Genomic DNA, 15,647 nt, shown 5'->3' with positions numbered 1-15,647 from the left:
GAATGGGCAAATCAATCATTTGTCCTTGGGGATATGAGATTAATCCTTTCATACCTACTAATTGGTGGACCTGAGATGCATTTCCTCTAGCTCCCGAAAAGGACATTATATAGACTGGATTAAAAGGATCAGTCTTCTTGAAATTTGGATTCATTTCTTGTCTTAAATATCACTTGTAGCATACCATATCTCAATTGATTGGCGTAATTTTTCTACTGCGTGTACATTCCTATAATGATGGTGCTTTTCCAAAATCAAACTTTGTTGTTTTGCATCTTGTACTAACCATCCCTTAGAAGGTGATGTTAAAAGATCATCAATTCCTAATGCAATTGATGTCAGAGTGGCTTGCCGAAAACCCAGAGCTTTTACTTGATCCAGAATGTGTGATTTATATGCCATTCCAAAATGATCTATTAATCTACAAATAAGTCATTTCATGGCAGTTCCATCTATCGCTTTATCGCGAAAGACCAGATCGGCCTGTTCTACCATAAGTACCTAAATATTCCGGTGAGTAAGATTCAACAATGTGTTTCAGTCAGTGATTCGAAGACTTATTTTCCTTTTCTTCGATCTTGATTCACGTACAAATTTTGGAATTGTGATAGCTGTTGAACCGATGATATCTGTATTCTCACGGTTATCACAGAATTACTCAGGTACCATATCAATAGGTCCGACAAAACCCTTGTATAGCTTCTTCTATTTCTCGATAACAAAAAAAATGACCAACAGTGGTTCGAATGTATCTACATACGATTTCTTTTTTTACACTTTTTACTATTTGATAGTGCTCGTGAATCTCATGGTAGATACCCAAAGATTCATATTGAACTTCCATGGGAACTTCTCAATTTATTGAGGCAATCACGCATTGATCTAGTCGCCTCTGGAGCCACAAAGGACTATATAAGTCAATTCGTTTCTGGTGATAAGCTCCAAGCACATTGTAGGAACTACAAAAATAAGGTTCTTTCTCTTTCGTATACTTGTAGTTATTATTGTCAACTATTTCATTTTGATAGTTTTTGTGGTGACATGGATTATACCTATTTGTACAATTGCCTTGGCGATTCCCAATTGTTAGTACATAGAGGCCAATAAGCATATCTTGAGTTGGTACAGAAATATGATCTCCAATAGCTGGAGACAAAAGATTCATATGAGAAAACATAAGTAAACGGGCTTCCGCTTGAGCTTCCAAAGACAAAGGTACATGAACAGCCATCTGATCACCATCGAAGTCTGCATTGAATCCCTTACGAACTAATGGATGTAAACAAATAGCAAGTCCCTCCACTGGAATACGTTGGAATGACTGTATGCCTAATCTATGCAAAGTAGGTGCTCTATTCAACAATACAGGATGTACCTCCATAACTTTTTGAAGTATTTCCCATACAATTGGTTCTTTCTCCAGAATTTTACTTTTAGCAATCCCTATGTCAGAAGCAACATATTGTGTGATTAGACCACGAATTACAAATGTCTGAAAGAGCTCTATTGCTATTTCTCGGGGTAATCCACATCGATGTAATGAAAGCGAAGGGCCCACCTCAATGACAGAACGACCCGAATAATCGACCCGTTTACCAAGTAGAGTCTCGCGAAATCTTCCCTGTTTGCCCTCAATTACATCTGAAAAAGACTTGTAAACTTTATTGTGATCGTCCCTCATTGGTTGTTTGCAGATCCCATTATCAAGAAGTGTACCTACGACTTCTTGTACTAACTTTTCCTGACACATCATTGATTCCCCTGGCATAGATCTACTTGTTGTTAATGGATCAATAAGAGTATTATTCCAATAGATGACTCTTCTATAGAGTTCATTAAGATCCGAACTCATTGATTTACCCCCATCTATCTGAATGGTTGGCCTCAACTTGGGAGGAAGAACTGGTAATAGGCACAAAACCATCTGTCCTGGTTCTACATTTGTTCTAAGAAGATACTTAGCCAATTCCATGTGTCTAACCAAAAAATCCTTTCTTCTTACAATTTTTTTATTTTCCCATTCATTCTCAGCGGATCTTTCTTCCCCCAATTCCTTCCATTCTATCCATGAACGATCTATAATAATTCGCAAATCCGGATCGGCTAATTGTTCTCTGATAGCACCTGCTCCAGTATATATTTCTCTAGTTCTAAATAGATTGAAGCATTTGGTAGTAAAAAAATTTGGGATGTTGTATTTCCGGGATTAGATTTCATATTCGAATAAACCTCTAATCATAAGAAAGTGGGTTTTTTAGCTATGGGCCCAGCAAAATAGAAATTGGGATAAGTTCCTATGGAATCCCCCCCCTCAAAATCGGACGTGAAGGTTTCCTCTCATTCGGCTCAAGTAGTTGTGCCAAATAAAGGGGTTCTCCCTCCCAAATTTTACTCTAGATAAATTTCAAAACTACTCCTTACTCAAGTTCTCGGTGAGGGCCAATCCATATTTCATTGCCCAGCAAAATAGAAATTGGGATAAGTTCCTATGGAATCCCCCCCCTCAAAATCGGAGATGAAGGTTTCCTCTCATCCGGCTCAAGTAGTTGTGCCAAATAAAGGGGTTCTCACTCCCAAATTTTACTCTAGATAAATTTCAAAACTACTCCTTACTCAAGTTCTTGGTGAGGGCCAATCCATATTTCATTGATTCATCTCTTCTCCTCAATGACTCATTCAATTATGACAAAGTGGAATTATTGAGTAGTCTACTTCCCTTCGAATGATGAATTCTCTTAAATTAAAAAAATACTTTGGAATACATAAGGGATTTACTTGTCTATGTATCATTCCATTCGATCTTTTAGGTCCCTACTTCGCCTCGACGGTTATGCCATGGTGCTCCTGAATCTTTGAACAGAATCTCTTTCTAAACTCAAAGAAATACAATGGCTGGTTCTAGTTCCACAAAAGACGCTTTTTTTACGAGGTACAATTAGAATTTCCTATTGGATTGATCCGTTACGGAATTGACCATGGATCATTTCCTCTTTCATTTAGAAGTATTGAATAGACCCATAATTCTGAGTTTCATGTTACTTCTCCTAAGAGACATGTCAGAGCTGGACGCATCCCAATCGGATTGAACGGGATGATAGTTTTTCATTTTGAACCTGTAGAATTGTAATTTTTATCAAATCACACATCGCAGTATACCAGGCCTCCTAATTCTGTAAGAGGTCTATCTGAAAGATTCGCGATATAACTGGGAAGATATTTCAAATACCACACGAGTCACTGAACATGCCAGTTTAATGTATCCCATTTGATATCTTTGTATCTGAGAATCAACAGATTCGACTCCGCATCGTTCACAAAATTTCGGGTCTTCAATTTCATCCTCGATGACTCGGTAATTTCCACAAGCACAAATTCCACTTTTGATAAACCCAAAGATTTCTTTCACAAAACAATCCATCTTTTTCCGGCTTATTGCTTTTGTAATGAAAAGTATAGGGTTTTGTTACTTCTCCATCCATCTCTCCATTAGGTAGGATTTTGTTGCCCCAAGCAGTTATTTGTTGAGGAGAAACTAATCCAATTCGAAGTTGTTGATGTTATATCGGTCGATCATAGAAGAAAAATTCTGATTCATTCTGATCAAGCTTCCTTCCTATCAATCTAGAAGTTATTCTCAAATACAAGGAAGTCTTTCAGGTCTAGAGCCAAAGATCGTAGCTCTCGAAAGAGCAATCGAAAAGATTCATGAGCACCCTCAGGCTTAGGTATTTTTCCTCCAATAATCATGGTACCAAGTAGTTCCTGACGAGCTCTAATATGGTCGGATTTATAAGTAAGCATCTCTTGTAAAATACGAGCAACACCAAATCCCTCTAGAGCCCAGACTTCCATTTCTCCTACTCGTTGTCCCCCTTGCTTGGCCCTTCCTCTAAGGGGTTGTTGTGTAACAATTGCATAATGTCCACTGGAACGTCCATGGATTTTATCATCTACTTGATGAATTAATTTCAGCATATAGGACTTTCCTATTATAACAGGTTATTCAAAAGGATCTCCTGTTCTTCCATCAAATATTCTACTTTTTCCAGGATACTCGGGTTCAAATACCCATGGATTTGTTGTTTGCTTATTGGCTTCATCTAATTCAGGAAACCCTAGTTTTCTCGAAGCCTCTTACTCATTTCTCTCATTAAACAGTATTGTTCTATAATGTATGTCTAGTAGATCTCCCGCTAACCCCAGCGAGCATTCAAAGATCTGTTCCACATACATTCGTGAAGGTACTCCTAATGGGTTGAAGACCATATCAACTGGTGTTCCATCTTGCAAATAAGGCGTATCTCGTCTAGGCAAAATTTTGGAAATGATACCCTTATTGCCTTGTCTTCCGGCGACTTTATCACCCACTTTGATTTCATGTTTCTGTGAAATATATACATGAAGTTTTTCTGGATTATAACTGGAAGCCCCTTTTTTTCTGGATCCATCTCACATCAATAACTCGACCTCTTCCACCTATAGGTAGTTTTAGACAAGTTTCTTTTGCAGTGGATACTTGAATTCCAAGTATGACTCGTAATAATCTATCTTCTGAGGCATACAATGATTCTTTCGCTGTCTGACGCATCAATTTACTTCCTAAAACATCACCCGTTTCCACCCACGATCTGAGCATCACAATTCCATTTGTGTCTAAATTACGGAGAAAATGAGCTTGTAAATGAGGTATTTCGTTAGTGCTAAATTTCATATTTCCAGATGTGACACGAAGTATAAATATCTCCATATACCAGACATTTGCTAATTAGTACTGCATCTTCAAAATTGTAGCTACTAATACGTTTTTTCCTAAAGAAAGTTCCCCACCAACTGTAGTCCCACTATCTGCCAAGACTTGTCCCTTTTTAACATATTTATCCCGATGAACCTAAGGTTTTTGATGTATACAAGTATTTTTGTTGGAATGCTGATACATAAGCAATGTAATGCTTATAGTGTCTCCATTCCCTGATGAAAGGATCTTTTCAGTATCGATATAAATGACCTTTCCCTCGTGTTGAGCTATAGCTGAACCCCCCCAATCTAAAGCTGATTGGAGCTCCAACCCAGTTCCAACAATGCATTTCTCGGACAGAGAAAGCGGAACTTCTTGATGCTGCATATTAGAACTCATTAAAGCTCGATTTCATCATTATGTTCGATAAAAGGAATGAGGGAAGATCCAATAGAAAAATATTGGAGGGGATAAATGCTTCGAAGATCAATATGTTCCCATGCAATAGTCACAAATTCTTGACGGTATCGGGCTGGACTGTCCTGTTCGTCTTGAATATCCTGATTCAAGGCCAAAGAATTTCCTGCTGCTACCATTACCATATAGTATTCATCTCTCCTTGATGGTAAATAAACCATCTAATCCTTTTGATCTCTCCGATATTTCATAAAATGGACTTTGTATAGATCCCCAACCACCGATCCTTGCATGAATAGCTAAGGATCTGATAAGTCCAGCATTGATTCCTTTGGACGTGTAGATAGGGCAAATACGTCCATAGTGACTAGGATGGATATCTCGTATGCGAAAACTAGCAGTTCGCCCTGTTAATCGTCCAGGACCCAAATAACTCAATTTTCGCCCATGAACAATCTGTGCCAATGGATTAGTTCGATCCAAAACTTGAGATAAAGGGTGTAGACCAAAAAACAATTCATGAGTGATTGTTAATGGAGTTGAAGTTACCAAGCTTTGAGGAGTCGGTATAAATTTATGCCTGATTGCAACACATATAGTTCCTCGAACCACATTTTCCAAACGAACCAAAGCCAATCCGAATTGATCATGTAACAGATCTGCTACAGAACGAATACATTTATTTTTCAAGTGATTCATATCGTCAAGTGTACCCATTCCAAATTTCATTCCAATCAAATAATCTGTAGCAGCCAATATGTCTCGTGGTAATAAAAATGTATTGTTTTGAGGTATATCAATATTCAATCTTTGGTTCATATTTTGTCGACCAATCCTTCCTAATTCACATCTTTGTTGAAAAAATATCTTTTGTAATCCCTTACAGAGGGACTCAGAAATTACCGGATCCCCACCGACAAATTGTTGATAAAACTCAAAAGTAGCATTTTCCTTCGATCCAATTTTATTTTTCTCTTTCTCATTCGGGAAATACAATAAAATTTTGGGGTAGCAAACATTGTCTAGAATTTCTCTTAGTTTTGAACTCGTAGCTGACGGTAGAACTAGAGTAGAAATTTTTGTTTCATGCTTACACAAGCCCATATCCTCACTTTTCTATCATCTGATCTTCCTCCTCGATCTGATATTATGATGCCGGTATAAACAGAAATCCCGTAATGGTCCAATTCTGAACTGTAATAAATACCGGGTCTTTGCAACATTTCATTGATCACAATTCTGTATATTCCATTTACTATAAAGGTTCCCAGAGAATTCATTAGAGGAATGTTTCCAATAAACACGGTTTGTTCTTGCATATCTCTACCAACTTTCCAAATTAACCCCGCGGGTGCATATAATTCAGAGGAATGTGTGAGTGATTCATACACAACTTCTCTTTTTTTTATCAAGGGTTCCGCCAATTGATATGTTTCCACAAGTAATTGAAATTCAATTTCTTGATCTGTATCTTCAATTTTTGGAAACTTATGAAGTTCTTCTGCCAAGCCCTGATCAACGAACCTACAAAATCCTTCAAATAGTATCTGACTAAATCCAAGTATTGTAGACATTCCCTCATTTCCATCCCCGTAGCATCTTACTTAAGTTTTCCATTTAACAAAAAATCCCATTATTGGATCACTCTTTATCAAACCATACGGATCGATCCAGCAATGATGGAATGTATATTCTGTTTACTAAATCACATGAAATTTTATCCAACTCCATATATGTATGAAGGAGGGATAAAGAGAATTTTGCACTTCAATTCGAATTGGCTACAAATGCAAATGGAAATGATATACCTGTAGAAAGGACTCTAGCACTTATTGAGTTGAGCTTTGTTTTTGTTATAGAATAAGAATAGAATAGGGTTGGGTCTTTTCGATCAAATTTCTACCTAATTTAATTTTCTTATCTATCCATTATGATAATCAAAGTGGGTACCAGAAAAATAGATTGATTCAGAATTTGATCTTTCTTTATGACAATGAGAGAAAGACAGAATAATCAAGAGCATTAAAAAGAGTTAACACTTAGTTTAGCACTTATTTCGTTTTGTTGATTCTATGGTTCAGTTCATAGAAAGAAATTTTGATATTTTTTTATTTTCTATTTCGACCCATTTGAATACTGCACAGGAAGAGTTATATCTATTAGATTAAATATCTAAGTAAATGCAATGCAGATATAGCCATCTAGCTAGCCACATATTCCATCTTTTATCGTATCACCAATATATTCGTGCAATATCATGATTTATTTCTATTTTCCATTCAAAATATTCAAAGTTGGAACACAACGGTTCCCTGTAAGGATGTGTAAATCAAATTCCTCACTAGGTGTGTAATTCTTATTTGGGGTTTACACATACACAGAGTCGTTATTATAATTAGGATTAATTTCATTTGAATATGAATTGAATATTGAATGAATGTAATTTGAATTGAAAAGAATTGATACTAACTAGTTGTGTATCAATTTGATTCTTTCGTGCCACTAAGGAAGCCTTGATCCAAGAACCGTTGATGAATTCAGATTCATTCAACAGTTAATGGTTCCAATTAGTCAGAAATTCTTTATTCTTTTGTGACTAGAAATTCTTTCTTTATCCTTTTCAATCTAAAAAGGAAGTCTTTAGATGTTGTGATTGCGATAGACAATCAATCGAAGAAAAAATTTCAACTTGATCAATCAAATAAAAGGTGCATTTCTGGAAAGGGATAAGGGAAAGGGGATTCAGGATCAAGAAGAAATAAAATAAGAAATCATTCAGTAATCCCCTGGAAAAATGTGTTTCCGTTGATTTCGGTGTCGTTTCGGCGGCATGGCCGGGCGGTAAGGCGGGGGACCGCAAATCCTTTTTCCCCAATTCAAATCCGAGTGTCGCCTGATCAACAAATGACTCGAAATCTCTTATCCGCCTAATATGACCCGCCTTATTTTTGCCCAGCATAAGCAAAGGGCTGTCAATACTTTATCCTTAGAACCCGGAGGTTCCATGAAATGTAGACTATAAATTGAAATTTTAATTTTTTCTTTCTTCAAAAATCTGCGTATCAATTTCACCAATCCATAATAAATGTTATTCACTTATTCATATTCGTACCCTTTCGATCTATTTTATTTATAAAATAAATAGTAAAATTCAATTCTTAGATTCATAAATACGAGAAAGAGTAAGGAAACGAAAATCTTGGGATCAAAAGAAAGGTTGATAAGGGGCCTCTAAATCCTTTCGACTAGAATCCTGGAAGGGTTTATTGGAAGGACTATCAATCCTTCCTTTCCTAATCACTCTCTTAATCTCTACTGGTTGAATCATGAATTCGATTGGATAATCCGATTAGGAATCAGAAGTTGTGTAAAGGAATGAAAATACCCTTATGTAGACTAAGATCTGAATGCTTTCAATATTGGATAAGAAATATATTGAAATAAAGGTAGACAATCAAACAAAGTAGAATTCAAAACTTTTTCTCTTCGGTAACACCCATCCAGAATCTATGTAATAGAGTGGCTCCCGATTGTTTCACAGAAAGAGAGACAGTATGACTTAGATCAAAGATAGGGAAGATAGAGGTATGTGATCAATAGTTATTTATCTTGATGGTACATCCTTATGTGTTAAGAAACGTAAGAAAACAATGGGTCTTACTATTCCTACATGAGTAACCTGCCCATTGATACCCCCAATGGGGTAACTTTGTATCTCTTGTGCGTGCTTAATGCTTCCTGATTTCACTCTAAATTAGGAATTTTTTCCAAGTGGATAAATTGGATCCGTTCGTCAGTAGTGTTGAGTAATAATCCCATTTTGACTCTGCACCATCGATTCCACTATGATTAGTTATCAATAAGGGTATAATTCCTTTCATACAAATAGGGGACGCACATGGATATAGTAAGTCTTGCTTGGGCTGCTTTAATGGTAGTTTTTGCAGTTTCCCTTTCACTAGTAGTATGGGGAAGAAGTGGACTCTAGCGGTACCATGTCTTTTTTTTGTTTTGACTAATTGAATCATTAATGTTCGGCAAATCCTTTTTCAATAAAAAGAAAAATATCTCCATCTACAAATTCCAAAGGAGTACAGTAATACAATAATATTGAATAATAACCAATAGCCTTTGGATCAAATATTTCAATTATTCCCGAGTTCATATTTCGAAACTCAAAGGGATACACACGATCAAAAATTTCTTTTTATATTTCAACCGAATTCTTCCTCAATATTCCATTTTGATTAACCAATTCTTACCAGAACTATGGATCTTAGAATGAGGAAGACCCTAATTTTTTATTTTCTTTTTATTTACTTCCCTCTTTAACTGCTAATCAAATCTTGCTTCCATCGGATGATCCACATATCACGTATTTCTCGTTTTATACTCCTAGGGAACTTATTTATGTTTTATACTATGGTATTGTTCAAGCATGAAAGATCGATGGAGTCTACCCTTTCTTTTCCAGATCCAAGTAATTTACAATAAAACTCCTTGGATTATTTGCTAACCATTCAATCAATTACTTCTTCGAAACGATAAAAAAGGGATCACTTGGTTTTCTTTTTTATATGCCCGCACTATTCTTACATTTTTCTCAATATATCTTAGGATTTTTATTGAAATGAAATGTCCGAATTTGTGAAACAATATAATTACAATATGAATTCCGGAATAAAAATCATAATAAGAAACCTATGAATTGAAGGAGTTGACATAGATTTTTTTTTATTTATCTAAATAAATATGAATGTAAATCAAATAGGAGTGCTATTTACATGTACATATATGTAAACACATATTGTGATGTGGATTGATCTATATCAATCCCATATCTTGATAAATAGATAGTGTGGAAGAAAGATTCATATAGTTCTTTCTACCGTACTATCTTCGCTATCCATATCCCGTCGATTCAATCTAATCCACTCATTTAAGAATTGGAATTCTAAGAATTAGAATCCCTTTCATTTCTTCAATCATTAATCATTGATAAGAACTAATAACTCAAGTTTCATTCAACACTTTGGCTGACTGCTTTTACGTAAATGAAAAATAGAAAAGCAGTAGGAGCTAGAATGAACAGTGCAGTACCAATCAATTCGAGGATATTTACTTCCATAATCTCATTCTTTTTATTTTGCTTCACAATAACTCGGGATCTAATCCCATAGAGATGATGAATCCTTCTCCATAATTTGTAAATTCAATGGATTAATTGAATCCTAATGATACTGAATGAGATTAATATCATGAATAACAATATCTATCAAATTAATTCATCATCGAGAATTGAATAATATAACATAGGAAGATCTTTTAACCATATTGAATCAAAAAATGGGATTTCTAGTCCAATTAGGAATTCCATTGAATTTCTCATATTTTTTCACTCTTTCCCTTCTATAATTCATCCTCCTACTTAAATACAATGGGATAATATGAAGTATCATCCGATTGGTGTTCCATTGGTCACAAACCCAGAGAGTAGAAGTGAAATAGGAAAGGGAAGGAGTCAAGTTCTAAGTCTTTGTGATGATCTAATCTTGGGAGACTGAGAAGTGCGATAACTATCAATGTGGTCTTAGTATGAAAAATCTAATATTTTGACAAATTCTTTATTTATTTTTATTGATTTTGTTCTTTCTTTGATAGGACCACTGGAATATGAAAAAGGGGGGTAGGTTACTGTTGGGACAACAATGTGAGGGTTAAGTTCATTGCGTATCTGTATATCGTGCAATAAAGGAATACAATTTGTGTATGTGCTCCTGGGAAACATATGGGGACTCTAATTTTCTATTGATTAGGAACAATTGAAAAAGCCAGACCAGTATGGCCCTTCCCTTGGGATCCTGAATATGGTGATACTTTTGATTGTACGAACCTGTATGAACCTAGATATCCACTGTCAATCCCTACTAGTTTAAGAAATTAAGATTTTCGTATGTTTCCGATGAGAAATGTGAAATAAGGATCTTCCCGATAGGAACTAGGTCCTTTTGTACCCCCTAAAAGAGAGATGGATCGATCCATTCATCAGATCCTAATCGGGACTGACAAGGCTCGAACCTGCAGCTTCTGCCTTGACAGGGCGGTGCTCTGACAGATTGAACTACAATCCCAAGAAAATGAGGTATACAGCCCACATATTCTTCTTATTTTTATTTTATTTTTATTTCATTTGGACCGTTTAATTATTTCATTTATAATTTTATTATATTTTTTTTATATTATTTATAATTATATAATGTTTATAAATAATATATAGTTTTAAATTATCTATAATTTGAATTTTATTTTTAACTTAAATTAAATAGATTTATATAATCTAAATTTTTTTATTTATTTATTTATTTATTTATATATATATTAATATTTAAGTTAAGTGTTGTAATAGAGACACGAATGATATACTGATATATTATACATACTATATATTTATTTACATGGATTTCTTCCTTTTCATGGAACATGAATATACTAGACTAGAGTGATAATGACACGGATTATTAGTAATCCTGTGTGCCAAATTGGTTGAGAATGAAAAGTAAAAAAAAAAAAAAGATTCTTTTTTTATTCTTGTCTTAGAATATGTCATGAATCCTGGTTGTTAAAAATATTAGAAGATGCTAGAATAAATAGAGTAAAAAAAGATTGGTTCTATCATCCTAACAAGTCGGTAATTCTTGGTCCGAGCTGGATTTGAACCAGCATACACATATTGCCAACGAATTTACAGTCCGTCCCTTTTGACCCCTCGGGCATCGACCCATGAAGAATCAATTCTAGACTTTTTGATATTGATAAGCGATGATTAACTTCCTTACATTGTACCTTACCTTACCCCCAGGGGAAGTCGAATTCCCACTGCCTCCTTGAAAGAGAGATGTCTTGAACCACTAGACGATGGGGGCATACCACCCATCGCCATGATACTATGATCATAATATGAATAGTTTTTTGGAATTGTCAATAGAATGTTATAACTAGATCCCAACAATCTTTCCCGTGTTCGTCTCTATTGTTCATTCACCAACCATCATTCTAATTTAGAATATATGGCGAAGTATCGGATTCCCTCAGTGGCGCATTTTTTTCGACAGGAACAGGAAAAAGTAAAACCTCATTTCAATTTTGCTCATTCGTTCGCACATTATTAAGAAACGCTCATCTCTGCCTCAGGCTAAGTCAGTAGATTCAGCAACAGTAGAAAATTTTTTATTGATTCAAAAAGAATGATGTAGAACCTTTAAATCGAGGAAAGAGTTAACAAATGATTGAAGAGATACTTTTTTTATGTCAATTCAGATCAGGGCATGAATCAAATCCCTTTATGTTGAATTGGTACATTATAAATCAAGTGAATCTCATTTTGATGAGTCAATAAAAACCATTAGGATAGAATCAATCTTGGAATAATTCGTTACAGTGATACTTATCTTATCAATTAAACAATCACAATATTACAATGAAATAATCATAATCAAAATCTGTCTATACTAAAGGGAATTTATAAGGAATATATTATATAAGGAAGGATCATATCCCTCCCTTTGTAAGTGGATCCAATTTCTTGTTCCTGAATGAATCCTATCTATATATACGTGCATCCATGCCTTATCTTATATATATATATATATATATATATATATATATATATATATATATATATATATATATATATATATATATATATATATATATATGAATGATATGTTGATATGTACATGCATATAGTATATACATGGGTACATACACTATACTCATAGTGGGCTAACTCATGAATTGAATAAAAGGGGCCAGTTTAACTCAGCGGTAGACTAACACCATGGTAAGGCATAAGTCATCGGTTCAAATCTAATAAGGGCGTTCTAAAAAGCTCTGGTCTTCATTTTTTTAGAGGACGATAGGGAAAGGTTTGTTGATTTTTGTGATAAAAAAAAGGATCCAACTGAACTGTCATAACATAAATTCAATAATGAGTTGTAATGAATTATAAAGTTCATCGTTTCTTCATTGATGAGACGCCCAACTTCTTATTTTAGTAGGACCACTATGTCACTATAGAATTTCATTATTCATATTTTTTTGATTCCGAGACATGTATATTCTGGATACCTAATTATGAATCGCCAAAGCCAAAGTATTCCTACTTCTCCATTGTTCCAATGAGATTCATCGAAAAAATGAGAAATCAATAAAAAGAAAGAAATTAAGTGGACTTGGCCCATTGAATCGTGACTATACCAGCTATTCTGATTTTAAGATTCGAGATAAATGAAGGTTTGGAAGAGGTTGATTTCCTTGGCCCCACAAAAATTCATCGAGATTTCCGATTGAATCTTCTTATTTCTTGAATGCTCCATAAAATAAATTTTCCTACCTGAGAAAGGTTCATTTGGAATAAAAAAGGGATCCATGGGTGGAGAATGAATCTGAATCATAAAAGGAGCTTACATTTCAAGTCTCCTATTGTATATAGGATAGGTATGGGTACAAAGACAAATGGGTATAGGGACAAAACAGGAGAATTATCTCCCTTTTTTTCTGTCGGGTAAGGTAAATAAAAGGGAAACGATTCAAAGTTTCTTTTTTTGGTTTGGCCCATGACAAGAAAAACCCTGGAGTTTGAGATTCATACGAATGGAAATATGACAAGACAATAAAAAAATTTAAATACATATGATACAATGAAAAGTCATATTCGTTATTTTTTATTTTTTATTCTATTTTTATTTTTTATTATAGTAGTCTAAGTCTAGTATACAATTGGGAGGATCCATAGAGATAATTATTGATCTTTTCCTTTCTCAATATTACGAATAAAATCCAAGGATCATTCGTTTGATGGAACAGGGATATAGGATATAAGAAGAAACTGGTAGAGAGAGAAGGGATCACTTGCTCCTTGACCGTTGTTTAATAAATTTCATCTGATTGATGAGGCATAAGACAATTTATAGATCAGATGTAGGAATAGGAAGCAATAATTAAATCGGGATAGCGTGCATTTACCTAGGTTGGTTTGTCCTGTGGGATCTATATCTTCGAAACTCGATATTTTGGAAGGGACAGTGGGCAAGTAATCATCCATACATAAATGATCGAACCATCATAAACTCTTTCTTTAATCATAATGATATTAGGTGTTCGAAAATGGTTGCTATAGTTGAATAGGAGGATCACTATGACTATAGCGCTTGGCAGGTTTTCCGAAGAGGAAAATGATTTATTTGATATTATGGATGACTGGCTACGGTGGGACCTCTTCATTTTTGAAGGTTGGTCTGGTCTATTGCTTTTTCCTTATGCCTATTTTGCTTCAGGAGGGTGGTTCATAGGTACAACTTTTATGACTTCATGGTACACCCATGGATTAGCTAGCTCCTATTTGGAAGGATGCAATTTTTTAACCGTTGCAGTTTCTACTCCTGCTAATAGTTTAGCACATTCTTTGTTGCTACTGTGGGGTCTAGAAGCACAAGGAGATTTTACTCGTTGGTGTCAATTAGGGGGTTTGTGGACTTTTGTTGCTCTCCATGGTGCTTTCGGACTAATAGGTTTCCTGTTGCGTCAATTCGAACTTGTTCGATCTGTTCAATTGCGACCTTACAACGCAAGCGCATTCTACGCTCCAATTGTTGTTTTTATTTCTATATTCCTGATTTATCCACTAGGTCAGTCTGATTTGTTCTTTGCATCGAGTTTCAATGTAGCAGCTATATTTCAATTCATTCTCTTCTTCCAAGGATTTCATAATTGGACGTTGAATCCATTTCATATGATGGCAGCTGCTGGAGTATTGGGTGCTGCTATGCTATGTGCTATTCATGGTGCTATCGTAGAAAATCCTTTATTTGAAGATGGTGATGGTGCAAATACATTATGTGCTTTTAACCCAACTCAAGCTGAAGAGACTTATTTGATGGTCCTTGCTAACCGCTTTTGGTTCCAAATTTTTGGGGTTGCTTTTTTCAGTAAGTGTTGGTTACATTTCTTTAAGTTATTTGTACCAGTAACCGGTCTTTAGATGAGTGCTCTTGGAGTAGTCGGTCTGGCTTTGAACCTACGTACCTATGACTTCGGTACCCAAGAAATCCGTGCAGCGGAAGATCCTAAATTTGAGACTTTCTATACCAAAAATATTCTCTTAAACGAAGGTATTCATGCTTGGATGGCGGCTCAGGATCAACCTCATGAATTCCTTATATTCCCTAAGGAGGTTCTACCCCATGGAAACGCTCTTTAATGGAACTTTAGCTTTAGCTAGTCATGACCAAGAAACAACAGGATTTGCTTGGTGGGCCGGGAATGCTCGACATATCAATTTGTCTGGTAAATTACTCAGGGCACACGTGGCCCATGCCGGATTAATCGTATTCTGGGAGGGAGCAATGAATCTATTTGAAGTGGCTCATTTTGTACCCGAGAAACCTATGTATGAACAAGGATTAATTTTACTTCCCCATCTTGCTACTCTAGGTTG

The 15,647-nt window shown here is 35.2% G+C and overlaps 1 pseudogene across 1 annotated transcript; it reads right to left on the bottom strand.

Moving 5' to 3' along the window:
- Positions 1-665: 665 nt before the first annotated feature.
- LOC148781263 (DNA-directed RNA polymerase subunit beta'-like) lies at positions 666-3,595 on the bottom strand (annotated as a pseudogene). Its single transcript, XR_016060033.1, has 2 exons — positions 3,147-3,595; positions 666-2,282 (listed from the first exon to the last, which is right to left on the bottom strand). The product of XR_016060033.1 is annotated as a DNA-directed RNA polymerase subunit beta'-like (transcript).
- Between the last annotated feature and the right edge of the window lie 12,052 nt (positions 3,596-15,647).

This window comes from Amborella trichopoda, chromosome 7 (genome assembly GCF_054954075.1).
Source record: "Amborella trichopoda isolate Santa Cruz 75 chromosome 7, AtrichopodaSantaCruz75HAP2 v2.0, whole genome shotgun sequence".
NCBI lineage: Eukaryota > Viridiplantae > Streptophyta > Magnoliopsida > Amborellales > Amborellaceae > Amborella > Amborella trichopoda.
Note: the sequence above shows the minus strand (reverse complement) of the source record. Positions and strands in the feature narration are given on the sequence as shown.